We start from the raw sequence: 13,711 nt of genomic DNA, 5'->3' as shown, positions 1-13,711 counted from the left end.
GTTTCTCCACATCCTCTCCAGCATCTAGAGTCTCCTGATTTGTTCATTTTGGCCACTCTGACTGGCGTGAGGTGATATCTGAGTGTGGTTTTGATTTGTATTTCCCTGATAAGGAGCGACGCTGAACATCTTTTCATGTGCCTGTTGGCCATCGGATGTCTTCTTTAGAGAAGTGTCTATTCATGTTTTCTGCCCATTTCTTCACTGGGTTATTTGCTTTTCGGGTGTGGAGTTTGGTGAGCTCTTTATAGATTTTGGATACTAGCCCTTTGTCCGATATGTCATTTGCAAATATCTTTTCCCATTCCGTTGGTTGCCTTTTAGTTTTGTTGGTTGTTTCCTTTGCTGTGCAGAAGCTTTTTATCTTCATAAGGTCCCAGTAGTTCATTTTTGCTTTGAATTCCCTTGCCTTTGGGGATGTGTCGAGTAAGAGATTGCTACGGCTGAGGTCAGAGAGGTCTTTTCCTGCTTTCTCCTCTAAGGTTTTGATGGTTTCCTGTCTCACATTCAGGTCCTTTATCCATTTTGAGTTTATTTTTGTGAATGGTGTGAGAAAGTGGTCTAGTTTCAACCTTCTGCATGTTGCTGTCCAGTTCTCCCAGCACCATTTGTTAAAGAGACTGTCTTTTTTCCATTGGATGTTCTTTCCTGCTTTGTCAAAGATGAGTTGGCCATACGTTTGTGGGTCTAGTTCTGGGGTTTCTATTCTATTCCATTGGTCTATGTGTCTGTTTTTGTGCCAATACCATGCTGTCTTGATGATGACAGCTTTGTAGTAGAGGCTAAAGTCTGGGATTGTGATGCCTCCTGCTTTGGTCTTCTTCTTCAAAATTACTTTGGCTATTCGGGGCCTTTTGTGGTTCCATATGAATTTTAGGATTGTTTGTTCTAGTTTCGAGAAGAATGCTGGTGCCATTTTGATTGGGATTGCATTGAATGTGTAGATAGCTTTGGGTAGTATTGACATTTGACAATATTTATTCTTCCAATCTATGAGCACGGAATGTTTTTCCATTTCTTTATATCTTCTTCAATTTCCTTCATAAGCTTTCTATAGTTTTCAGCATACAGATCTTTTACATCTTTGGTTAGATTTATTCCTAGGTATTTTATGCTTCTTGGTGCAATTGTGAATGGGATCAGTTTCTTTATTTGTCTTTCTGTTGCTTCATTATTAATGTATAAGAATGCAACTGATTTCTGTACATTGATTTTGTATCCTGCAACTTTGTTAAATTCATGTATCAGGTCTAGCAGACTTTTGGTGGAATCTATCAGATTTTCCATGTATAATATCATGTCATCTGCAAAAAGTGAAAGCTTGATTTCATCTTTGCCAATTTTGATGTCTTTGATTTCCTTTTGTTGTCTGATTGCTGATGCTAGCACTTCCAACACTTATGTTAAACAACAGTGGTGAGAGTGGACACTAATTTTTTTTTTTAAGTTTATATATTTACTGAGAGAGAGAGAGAGAGAGCAAGTGTGATTGGGGAAGAGTGAGAGAGGGGGGAGACAGAGAAGCCCAAGCAGGCTTTGCAGTGTCAGTGCAGAGCCCCATGCAGGGCTCTATCCCACGAACTGTGAGATCATGACCTGAGCTCAGATCAAGAGTCAAATGCTTACCTGACTGAGTGACCCAGGTACTCCCCTGGTAATTTTTTATTAGATGCCAGTCATTGTGAGTTTTACCTTGATATGTGCTCTACATTTCTTTTTTTTTAATATATGAAATTTATTGTCAAATTGGTTTCCATACAACACCCAGTGCTCATCCCAAAAGGTGCCCTCCTCAATACCCATCACCCACCATCCCCTCCCTCCCACCCCCCATAAACCCTCAGTTTGTTCTCAGTTTTTAAGAGTCTCTTATGCTTTGGCTCTCTCCCACTCTAACCTCTTTTTTTTTTTCCTTCCCCTCCCCCATGGGTTCCTGTTAAGTTTCTCAGGATCCACTTAAGAGTGAAAAAAAATATATGGAACACTTCACAAATTTGCATGTCATCCTTGCACAGGAGCCATGCTAATCTTCTCTGTATCGTTCCAATTTTAGTATATGTGCTGCCGAAGCGTGTGCTCTACATTTCTATAAATATTTTTGTACTTTGTTCCAGGGCGCAGTTACATTTTGTGAAAACAGTTTGAATTTGGGGGATCTTGCTTTTATGATTTATTAAGTAAGATCAGAACGGTCCTCAGTATAGGGCTGATTATTCCCCACTACCAAGATGACACCTTTCTGAGTACTCTACCTACTGCTTTGTGAATCATGAGGTTCCCAGTGTGAATTCTGGGTGCAAACACTATTCTGTCTCTGTATGGGTGCTTGGTACTCTTTCTCTACCTTTCCAGGAGATTCTGTCCCTGGTCTAAGGCAGTTTCCTCAAATGAATTTGCTAGCTAGTACTCACGTGAAAATTCAAGGGAAACTCTGCAGATCATCAGGTATCTCTGTCTAGAAAGCTCTTTTTCTCTCCAGTATTTTTTCCTGTGACCTCTAGCCATCTTGTTCACTGCACACTTACAGCTCCGCCTCAAGTCAGGGAATCACCCAGGCTCCACCTGTGTTCCCCTTTCTTGCACTACAGCCTGGAATCCCTCGTAAGACAGTATGCTGGGATAATCACAGGACTCACCTCATTTGTCTCCTTTCTTTCAGAAGTTGATATTCTTCATTTCATGATATCCCGTGTCTTGAAAACCATTGTTTCATATATTTTCTTCACTTATTGATTGTTTAATGTGGAAATGTAAATCTGGTCCTGTTACCCCACCTCAGCCAGAAGTGTAATTCAGTTTCCAGCATATTTATTTGGAGAAGAATATACTTCTTCATAGGTACTGTTCACTATTAGGAAAGAAAGGGGGGGGGGAGGAAAGAAGGAAGGAAAGAAAGAAAGAAAGAAAGAAAGAAAGAAAGAAAGAAAGAAAGAAAACAAAAGAAATAAAGAAAGGAAAACTTGGTTTTAAATAAATCTTATAGAAAGAGATTATTGGGGGGGCCCCTGGGTGGCTCAGTCAGTTAAGCATCTGACTTTAGCTCAGGTTGTGCTCTCATGGTTCGTGGGCCCAAGCCCTGTGTCAGGCTCTGTGCTGACAGCTCAGAGCCTAGACCCGGCTTCCCATTCTGTGTGTGTGTCTCTCTCTGCCCCTCCCCTGCTCATGCTCTGTCTCTGTCTCAAAAATAAATAAACATTTAACAAAAAGAGAGAGAGATTGTTGGGAGGTAGCACAATGAGGAAAAAAAGAATAGTGTAGAGTTCTTGATGAAGCTAATTTTTTTTCATTTAAATGTCAGTTCCTTATGCTAAGGTATATATTTGCTACTTTTGTGTGTTAAAAAGACTTTCATCTGGTTTTGCTTTTTACCTTGTAAAATTAAAACTTGCTTATCTTCCAACTAAAAAACATACTGGCTTATCAAATTCTAAAGTCTGGAAAGGAGTGGTAAATTTTGGGACTAAAAACAGGTGAACTTCAGATGGCTGGGAAATAATTGATTTTTTAAAACTGTTTATTTATTTTGCACGGACACAGGCAAGCAGGGGAGGGGCAGAGAGCAAGGAAGAGAGAGAATCCCAAGCAGGCTCCACAGTGTCGCACTGTTAGCACAAAGCCCAACAAGATCCTGGCTTGATCTCAAGAACCATGAGATCATGACCTGAGCGGAAATCAAGAGTCAGGTGCTTAACCAACTGAGCCACCCAGGTGCCCCTTGATTTCTAAGGTGGCAAATAAAAAACTGTGAGCTCTTTGAATGTTGAGAGCGTATCTTCATTAAACATTTTGTTTCCAGTATCCATAACATAGCTGCTGCTCAGTATATGCTTATTGAGTGAATGACTGAATGACTGAATGAATGAATTTGATGTCTAACCACATAGTACCTAAGGACTGCTGGTCTGGCTGGCCCAGGAATTTTCCAGTGTAGCCCTCTTCTTAATTGATCTGGTTCATTAAAGTGGAAACAGTGAGACTAATTGGCTTTGACACAGGCTAATTTCCCCAAGTCAGTGATGTGGCTGTCACACACACTGTAAATAAGCTGATACGCAAGGCACCTGAGGCACGGGACCTAATCAGTTGGCAGGATCTTGGACCATGACAACCTAGACAGGGATAGAAGAAACAGTATAGCATTAACTGGTGAATCTGCCAAGATTTGGGAACAAAGACACAAAGAACTGACTGGGAAGATACCTGCCCTATGGAATATAGTCCTGGCTGCTCTCTAGAATCACTTGAGTTGTGTTTTTTTTTTCTTTTTAATATTTATTTATTTATTGGGAGAGTGCAAGCGGAGGAGGGACAGGGGGGTGCAGAGGATCTGAAGTGGGCTGTCTGCTGACAGGCCGACAGCAGCGACCCCGATATGGGGCTAGAACTCACAAACCTCAAGATCATGACTTGAGCCGAAGTCGGATGCTCCACCAACTGAGCCACCCAGGTGCTCCTTTGAGTTGCTTTTATAATATACAGATACTAAACCCTATACCCAGAAATTCAGCCTCAATTACTCTGAAGTGGGGAAGGAAATTTGAATATTTGTAAAGCTCTTCAGGAATTTCATCATATAGCTAGGGTTACAAATTCCTGTGTCAAGCCAAGAAATTAATAATCCCCATCTTTTTACCTTTGTTAGTCTCTCCCATTCAAAAGGTGTCGTATTCTCCAGCAAGATGCTACCAGTAAGAGTTATGCATTAGAAAAATGCCAAGTCAGATGTTAGCAGATGTGAAACTCCCTTTATTTTGGTATTGGTGCCCATTTTCCTTTTCCAAGCCTCTATTTCTGTTCTGCAGGAGGAGAATATAATTCAGTGTAATTAGGTAAGCATCTGTCTAATTTAGTATATCTGATATCATATTCAGGTCAAACCATTTCAATCACTATCCAGTTCAAAATCCTTTCTCCAAACTGCCTTTACTCCCTACTCTTACTGAATTTCCAGGGAAGAAATCTCATGCTTGACTTTTGTGAAAGCAGCAGGGAGATGAAGTCAGGGTGAGTGAGCTGACTGGTAACAGACCGGGCAGACAACTGAAGAGCTGATTCCAACTGCCAATGTCATCACCCCATCTGGTTGTGGGCATCTTCTTGTTGGCTCCGCAATCCCTGAATATTCCTAGCTTTATCCCCAGATTCACTTCTGCTTTATTCCCAGAGTGCTGGTCTACGCTGAATCTCTGCTTGTGGGGTTCGTTCATGACTTCCCAACCTTTTTTTTTTTTTTAATGTTTATTTACTTTTGAGATGGAGGGAGACAGTGTGTGAGAGGGGATGGGCAGAAAGAGAGGGAGACACAGAATCTGAAGCAGGCTCCAGGCTCCAAGCTGTCAGCACAGGGCCCGATGCAGGGCTTGAATTCATGAACGGTGAGATCATGACCTGAGCCAAAGTTGGATGCCCAACGAACTGAGCCACCCAGGCACCCCAACTACCCAACCTTTTTAAGGCTCGAGGCAAATGGAGGTCCACATATCTTAAGTCTATATATTTAAAAGTTATAAATCAGATCAATAAATTGCTAAATGAAATACGTTCTATCCTCCTAACTTGAAATATATACTTTGTAAGGACACATCAGAAAAATATATATAAAGCTGAGAGTTAGCAAAATATCACTTGACTACAACTGAGTTTAATTTGTATTGCACATGCCAGAGCATTCTCTTGATGGGATGGCAATGTTTGGATGAGTAATAGTTCAGAAATTAGTATATATTGGTTTCCTGGAATCCAAATTTTTGGCCATCATTTCAAGTAAAGTCACTAATTATGGTGATATAATCAAAATTTTCACATATAACTTGTTTTCTTGTGTTCACTAATGAACACATGGATTAAAAAGTAAAATGTAACTATATCCAAACTATAAAATTTTGGTAAGGTTTTAAGAAAATTTAAAGTAAGTGTAAACAAATAAAATTGTTTTGCCTAGATTGTTAAGTAAGTAAGATTTCTTCTAAAATATTTAAAATCATTGGGACGCCTGGGTGGCTCAGTGGGTTAGGCATCCAACTCTTGGTTCCGGCTCAGGGCATGATCTCGCGGTTTGTGTGTTTGAGCCCCACATAGGCTCCATGCTGACAGTGCAGAGCCTGCTTGGGATTCCCTCCCTCCCTCTCTCTCTGCCCCTCCCCCGCTCACTCTCTCTGTCTCTCTTGCAAAAATAAGTCAACTTAAACAATTTTTTTTAATATTTAAAATTATCTATTAAGATTAAAAGGCAAACTACACAGTACAATGAATATCAATTCATTTTTTCACAAAATTTTATATCAAAGTGATTCATCGACACTATAAATTTCAAAATTTTAATTCTTAGTAAATATTTTTATAGAAACAGAACTATTTGTAATTCTAGCATTGAATGCCCATGAAATTGCCAATATAAAGGAAAGTGATTGCGCTTCATGCCTGTTACACTAGACCTACACTATACATGCACGTAAGGATAATATGAATAATACTGTAGCTAATTCTCAGATACCAGGTTAACTGTTGAAAATCGTGAGCACTGGGTAGTGTATGGAAACCAATTTGACAATAATTATATAAAAAATAATAATAAAAATAAAATAAATAAAAATGGGATGCTTAAAAATAAATAAATAAGCCAGTTATATCTCTTTGGTTTTTCTGGGTAATTGTGACTTAATTGAATGTAGTATTTTCAGGAAACGTGATCCATTAACTGTATATGCTTATATATATATACATATATATATATATACATATATATGTATGTATTTATTTTATTTTTCATTCAAAAAAAAAAAAAAAGAAAATAGTGGGCAAATTCATGAGCACCTCTGCAAGTACAAAAAATAAAATAAAGAGAACAAAGAAAACAGACAGTTGGCACCATAAGGGAATTGCTATTTCATTATAAAAGACACTTCTGAATTCACACTATTTGAGAGGAAGGATTTACAAGTTAATTAATTTGGTTTTTTCCTCCCCAAAGTGTTGTCACCAAATGCATGGCTGAAATCCTCCCCATGCTCCCAAGCAGCATCGACACAAGCGCAGTCCACGAAACTCTGGGCTTTGGACACAATTGCCTTTTGTTTAGAGGATCTAATGGAGTGGAGAAGCTTTCCCTGGGGCCTGAATAGTGTCAGTCGGAGAGCAAATATTTAGGGTTTTGCGTTGGTCTGTGCCGCCTCTGACCTTGGGTCCTGAGTGGCAGCATGTATTCTTCAGCAAACGCACTTGTTGGTGATCAGCAGAGCCCTGTAAAGATGGGGTCCAGGACAGGGGTCCCTCTTGCCGAGACTAAGCGTGGTCCTGGAACCTTTGCTTCCTGTGTGTCTGGGCAAAGAGGATTTGCGGAGCCAGCTGACCTGTGCTTCCAACCATCTTATTGGACCTCTGGGGCCCTGGGAAGCTTAGACTCCTTATTAGAACCGTCTTGGCTCTGTGGAACACTGGGGGGTAATTTGTGGCCATTCCTGGCTTGTTCTGCCCTCTTTCTGATCCCACTGCTTGTGTCCAAAGCCCGCTGGTGTCTTCTGCCCGTGCCCTGGCAGCTCTGGACGTGCCCACGGGTTCTGCTGGTACCATCTCTATGTTCAGATGTATCCCTGAACTTCACAGGCTATTCTCTGGGGATCCTCTTTATAGGAAACCATGGCAAGTGCTCCCCTTTCTCAAGAGTGTGAGGATGTGGAAAGAACAAGGCTTCCAACTCTAACACTCCAAGATCTCTTTAAGAAGTCTACCCAGTCTTTCTCTTGTATCACTCTGCGCAACACCCTCTAGCGGCGGAGTGAGGCATCTAGTTCACTTCTGAGTCACTCCATTGTTTTTGTCTCACGCCTGACTGGTCCTCACTGAGCCTACACATCTGTCCTTATGTCTGGTCTCTGACCCAGGAAGGAGTTCAGAGCAAGGGGAAGAAAGTAAGACGTGTAGATTGCCATTTTGAAATCATCCCAGGACTGTTCACCAGCTGGCTGTGGTGAACTAGGCTTTATGCCACATTGCAGGTTGGAGAACATCACTTTTTTCATGACTTTAATGACGTCTTTTTGCCCGCGGGTATAACATCAGGTTGACTCCAGGCTGTGAACCTGGAGTTCACAAAGACTTTCAGAAATCTCTGCCGTGTACTGCTAGACAATTCAGGTATCTTAATTTTCTGTCAGTCTTAGTGTCTTTAAACTACAAAATGCTTGCCTCCTTTTAAACTCAAAATGAAGTTTATAAAGTTTGTTTCAAATGAGCTTCAAAGAGGGAAAACCAAGTATTTTTATAAAATAATTTTTAGACAGCTCCCACTTACATACTTAACTCTATTTCATAATACTAATTCCCTTAAATGAAATATTATTTCTTATACCAAGCACAGCTGGCCCTCTGAAATGCATTGTAGATAATTCCACTTGGTATCTGCTATGTAATTTACTGGGTCTGCCAAATGCTGACAAAATAAATCATGTTAGCTGACTCCCAGTGGGGTGCTCTTCTGCAGTTCAGACTGGGCAGCTATCTCCATCTTTCCATCATATCTAGTTAACATCTTCTGTGCTTTGTGCATTTGTAAACAGTATTTTATTTAGAACTTTATAAATCATAAGAATGATGTAATTTTAAACATTGCAGTTCACAACCATAATAACAGAGTCTGGAAAAAGAGAAAGAAAAATATCTGTTTTTGTTTCTTTGTTGGCTTGTTGGTTTGCTTATTGGTTTGTGTTTTGGGGGTTTTTTGAGGGCGAGAGAGGAGAAGGTTTCTAATGAAGCTCTCGCATGCATCTGGAAAATTCTTACAGATGAAAGGTTGGCTGTTTCTCAGCCATGGAGCTGAAAAAGGTTTCCTTGCACTGAGAGAAAATGGCAATGCGAGGAAAGTCAAGGAATAATGAAACCCTACTTCTTTTCTGTTTGATGTTATGCAGGTTTTAAAAACATGTTACAGGGGCGCCTGGGTGGCGCAGTCGGTTAAGCGTCCGACTTCAGCCAGGTCACGATCTCGCGGTCCGTGAGTTCGAGCCCCGCGTCGGGCTCTGGGCTGATGGCTCAGAGCCTGGAGCCTGTTTCCGATTCTGTGTCTCCCTCTCTCTCCGCCCCCGCCCCCCGTTCATGCTCTGTCTCTCTCTGTTCCAAAAATAAATAAACGTTAAAAAAAAATTTTTTTTTTTAAATAAAAACATGTTACAAAGAAAGATCCTGCCAGGAGTTCTGGGATCTTATGTTGATATAAATTTTAGCAATATGGCTCAGATGAGACCTTGAGAGTGATTTCATGAATTCATTCTTCCAATGAAACTCATTGCCATCTAGGGTGTGCCAGGCTCTGTGCTCCATTCTTGGGACCCAAAGTTGAACTAGACATGTTCCCTGTCCACACAACGTCTTGATGTTCTCTTGTTGAGACCCCTGCATTCCACAGGCCTCAAATTAGGTAACTCAAATTTATCAATTTGTCCAAGAATGGTCATTCTATAGAGAGTTGACTCATCCTAAACAAACCAGAACAGTATGTATATATTCATGGTAAGAAATATATATATTCTAGTCAGTACTTGCCATGTATAAAAAGATGCTGACATCTAAACATCTAATTGGCTTGTGCCCAGCATTGAGCTAGGTACAGTTATCTCATTTAATGCAAACTGCATATTAATCATATAAGATCGGTGTTATTGTACTCATTTTGTATGATGCAGAACTGGAAGCTAGAAGATGGGAAGTTGCTCAAGGTCATACGGTTAGCACAGGGTGAAGCCCAGATTCCAGCAGGCTTGCCTGATTTCAGAGACCTTCCAATGTTATGATCTTGATCTCATTTAATGGTATAAAAGCCTGTCTTTGGTTCTTAGGTCAGTAGCACTTTATTCTTTCTATTTATTATGGATGTCAATCACTTAATCTATGTTTCCCAAATAAAGATTTTTTTTAATTTTTTTTTAACGTTTATTTATTTTTGAGACAGATAGAGACAGAGCATGAATGGGGGAGGGTCAGAGAGAGAGGGAGACACAGAATCTGAAACAGGCTCCAGACTCTGAGCTGTCAGCACAGAGCCCGACGCGGGGCTCGAACTCACAGACCGTGAGATCATGACCTGAGCCGAAGTCGGATGCTTAACCAACTGAGCCACCCAGGCACCCCCCAAATAAATATTTTTAAAAATTGGCTGCAATGTTTTCTATTTTGTTTCTTAACCATGAATGGAGAAGAAATTTTCCCAGTTTGGGGAACCATCTGCTAGGATCTAAACATGACACAAGTTGATTATTTCATCATGGTCTCATTGAGAAAAAAGAAAGAAACCATAACACTTCTCTTTCTTCCCTTCCTCCATCTTTCCCTCTCTTTTTTCTTATCATCTCCTTTCCTTTCTGCCCTTTATTCCTATTTAAAAGTACCATATATTCAGCCCAATTCACTCATATCTTAGTGGGAAGAAACATATGTGTATGGAGAATTATCAGGAAATACACATTATACAATAAGAGAAATATAGCCAAAATATAGGTCCAGCCCAGAAGAGAGTATGGTTAACTCTATCCTGAAGACGGTGGGGCCACGGAATCTTTCACCCAGAAGATGCTTGATGTTGATGCTTGAAAAATGAAGAGGCAAGAGGAAGAGCAGCTCAGGGAGAGAGCACAGAGTATGAAAAGCCCTGATGTGTCTTTGTTGGCTACAGATTCCTGTACCAGTGACTACTCAGTGCAATATTAAGAAGAGGAAGGGAGATGCAGAAAGGTGGAGCCGAGCAAGTATTGTGTTGATATTGGCAAAGTGTGGTTTCCAAAGACAAGTGTCCTGCTGCTCCGAGCATTGTTAGAGTGGAAGGTGAGGCAGCTGCAGGGATGGCACCGAGCCAGTCAGTGTTGATGGAATGACTTCTCTCTCTCCTGGAAATTATGATGCTAAATACTTCATTTTTTTTAATGTTTATTTTTTTTGACAGAGAGAAAGAGAGAGTGTGTGTGCGTGTGCAACTGGGGAAGGGACAGAGAGAGAGGGAGACAGATGATCCGAAGGGGGCTCTGTGCTGACAGCAGAGAGCCCGATGTGGGGGCTCCAACTCATGAACCACAAGATCATGACCAGAGCTGAAGTCAGATGCTGAACCGACTGAGCCACCCAGGCGGTTTTTCTCAGTACTTTTCCTGTTTGTTGTAAAAGCCATGTGACATGATACAAATTATTTTCTTGGAAATCTTTAATGCAAGGAGAGTGGGGTCTATGTGATGATTTAGACCAACCCGTAATGACAGGGATGAGGCCCGCCTCTCCTGAAGCACATAGCTGCACAATGCTAGAATTCTGTCAACATCAAGGAGGGAGGAAATCGCTGCTGGGCAGGCATTCAACTATGTCTGCTGCAGAGCGAATGAAAAATGAAAGGACAAGGTGATTGACTTTGCAGTTAAGTACAGATACTTAATTGGTACTCCTGTACTAATGAAGAAGGAGCATTGTATATTTTCTCTCTTTGTTAGTACCATCCACATCATTATAGGTCATGTATAATGGTCTGTAGAGAAGTTTTGTTAGTTTTTGTTTTGTTTTGTCACATCTTTATCATTTTCAAAACAGGGCTTTATAAAAGTGCTTTGAAATATCTATCCATCATCTGCAAGGTACAGGAGATTTTTAATTGGCCTTGATTCATTCGATATCGGAATACGTATAGAAGGCAAGGGATTTGTTTTCTTGTGAAAGTAGTCTTTTCTAAAATCAAAGATGGTAAATGAAAATGTTTCTTCTGGAACAAAAAAATAGAAGCCATCAGAGATCTTGGATGATCTCAAGGAAAGCCACCTACCTAGTCTGGACCTCTTGATCATCACTGGACTATTATAAAAGAAAAAATTCTATCTTCTTTGAGGTACTGCATTTTAGAGTCTATTTATTATTATTTAAAAATTTTTTTAATTTTTTTTTTTTTGAGAGACAGAGAGACAGAGCACAAGTGAGGGAGGGGCAGAGAGAGAGTGGGAGACGCGGAATCCAAAGCAGGCTCCAGGTCTGAGCTGTCAGCACAGAGCACGACGTGGGGCTCGAACTCACAAACCGTGAGATCATGACCTGAGCCGAAGTCAGAGGTTTAACTGACTGAGCCACCCAGGCACCTTAGAGGCTAGTTATTACAACAGTCTATCCTAACACACTCGTTACCTTTTTTGAAGAGGGACCAAATCTTCCAGTTTTGTCACAAGAACCTGAAATTTAGAATTTTGTATAAAATCTACAGGTCTCTCTTTTTTATTAAAGGTTGCTTGTTAATTCAATATTATTTGAAGCCCCGTTTAGGGAAAAAACCACATGTCCACACATCACCACTGCCTCTTTGGCATGGTTTCTTGCCTCCAACACTTCTTGGCTTTATGACTGGCTGCTTGTGTGTTTTGACTCTACCACAGATGCAACAATATTTGCAGGGAGGCAGAGACGGGGTCCCTGGCCAATATTTGAAAAGAGAGGATGAATGGTAGGTTGTGGACTCTCTATGTCCCTTATTTGGTACTTTATAAAGAAATTAATTTATCAGGTGAAAGTACTACAGAACATCCAGCTCCTCAAATCAAGGATGTAGTGGTAGATGACGGCAAACGGAAGGACAGCCTACAGCGGACTGCCGAGGGGATTAGATGGGTTAACATGTGTAAGGACTTAAAACAGAGCTGGAAAACAGTAAACACACACTTAACACTGGGTGTTAGTGTTATGCAACTTGCCCAAGGTCACAGCTAGTCAGCTGAGGAGTATACATGGACCTCCTAAACAGACTTTTCATGTTTCAACTTGTTCAAAATTTTTGTCATTTTGCTCTGTGTTCTCAAAATTTCCATTACTTTATCTTCTATATGACTAATTCTATCTTTAATCAGGTTCATTATTTAGTTCACTTTTTAATTGAGGTGTGGGGTTTTTTGGGCAATCATATTTTTAATTACCAATAATTTTTCTAGTGTCCTGGCAACTCAGTTTGTGATGGCAACCTGTTCATATATTATGGACGTAATATCCTTTCTGTTCTAAGGACACTAACAAATTATTTTTTTAAGTTCTCTTTCATTTCCTGCATTATTTCTATTTCGTTTTTCCAAGGTCATCTATTCTGTTTGCTCATCTGGTCCTTTTCCTTACTTGTATTGGTTTTCCTCAAATATCTAATGATCTTACGTTGGTCATTCACATTTATGAGTGAAGGTTTAGGTTGACTTGTATGGAGACTTAGCATGATTTTCCTCTGTAGGTGTGTGAGTCTTCTTTCCCCAGCAGACTTCTCCTAGGGGTTGACTGCATGCTTTGTATAAGTGCCTGGTTGTATTGACAGTCTTTTGGGTTCATGGATATAAAGCAGACAGGCAGCCTGAAGATATCCTCCAATTACCACAAAGCAGGACTTTGGCTATGGAAGGCTTCAGTACATTTCTTTCCAGTCTCTTTCTGGGTGGAAGGGGAAAGGGGACGGTCTCAGGTTACTTTCAGCTCTACTTCTCTTTCTGGGCCCTGTTTAAAAGACTTTTCCAAGCAGATAACCTACATTCTTTTTTTTTTTTTAATTTTTTTTTCAACGTTTATTTTATTTTTGGGACAGAGAGAGACAGAGCATGAACGGGGGAGGGGCAGAGAGAGAGGGAGACACAGACTCGGACACAGGCTCCAGGCTCTGAGCCATCAGCCCAGAGCCTGACGCGGGGCTCGAACTCACGGACCGCGAGATCGTGACCTGGCTGAA

At 40.6% G+C, this 13,711-nt stretch overlaps 1 protein-coding gene and 1 non-coding gene across 3 annotated transcripts in view; one reads left to right on the top strand and one right to left on the bottom strand.

Moving 5' to 3' along the window:
- The window catches only part of RANBP3L (RAN binding protein 3 like), a 289,116-nt gene that overhangs the window by 222,330 nt on the left and 53,075 nt on the right, over positions 1 to 13,711 (top strand). The gene's annotated exons all lie outside the window — the stretch shown is intronic.
- On the bottom strand, positions 1,971 to 2,073 carry LOC121017221 (U6 spliceosomal RNA). The gene has a single exon (XR_005784675.1). It is a non-coding gene; the product is annotated as a U6 spliceosomal RNA (small nuclear RNA).

This window comes from Herpailurus yagouaroundi, unplaced genomic scaffold (genome assembly GCF_014898765.1).
Source record: "Herpailurus yagouaroundi ecotype Mexico unplaced genomic scaffold, PumYag 29, whole genome shotgun sequence".
NCBI lineage: Eukaryota > Metazoa > Chordata > Mammalia > Carnivora > Felidae > Herpailurus > Herpailurus yagouaroundi.
Note: the sequence above shows the minus strand (reverse complement) of the source record. Positions and strands in the feature narration are given on the sequence as shown.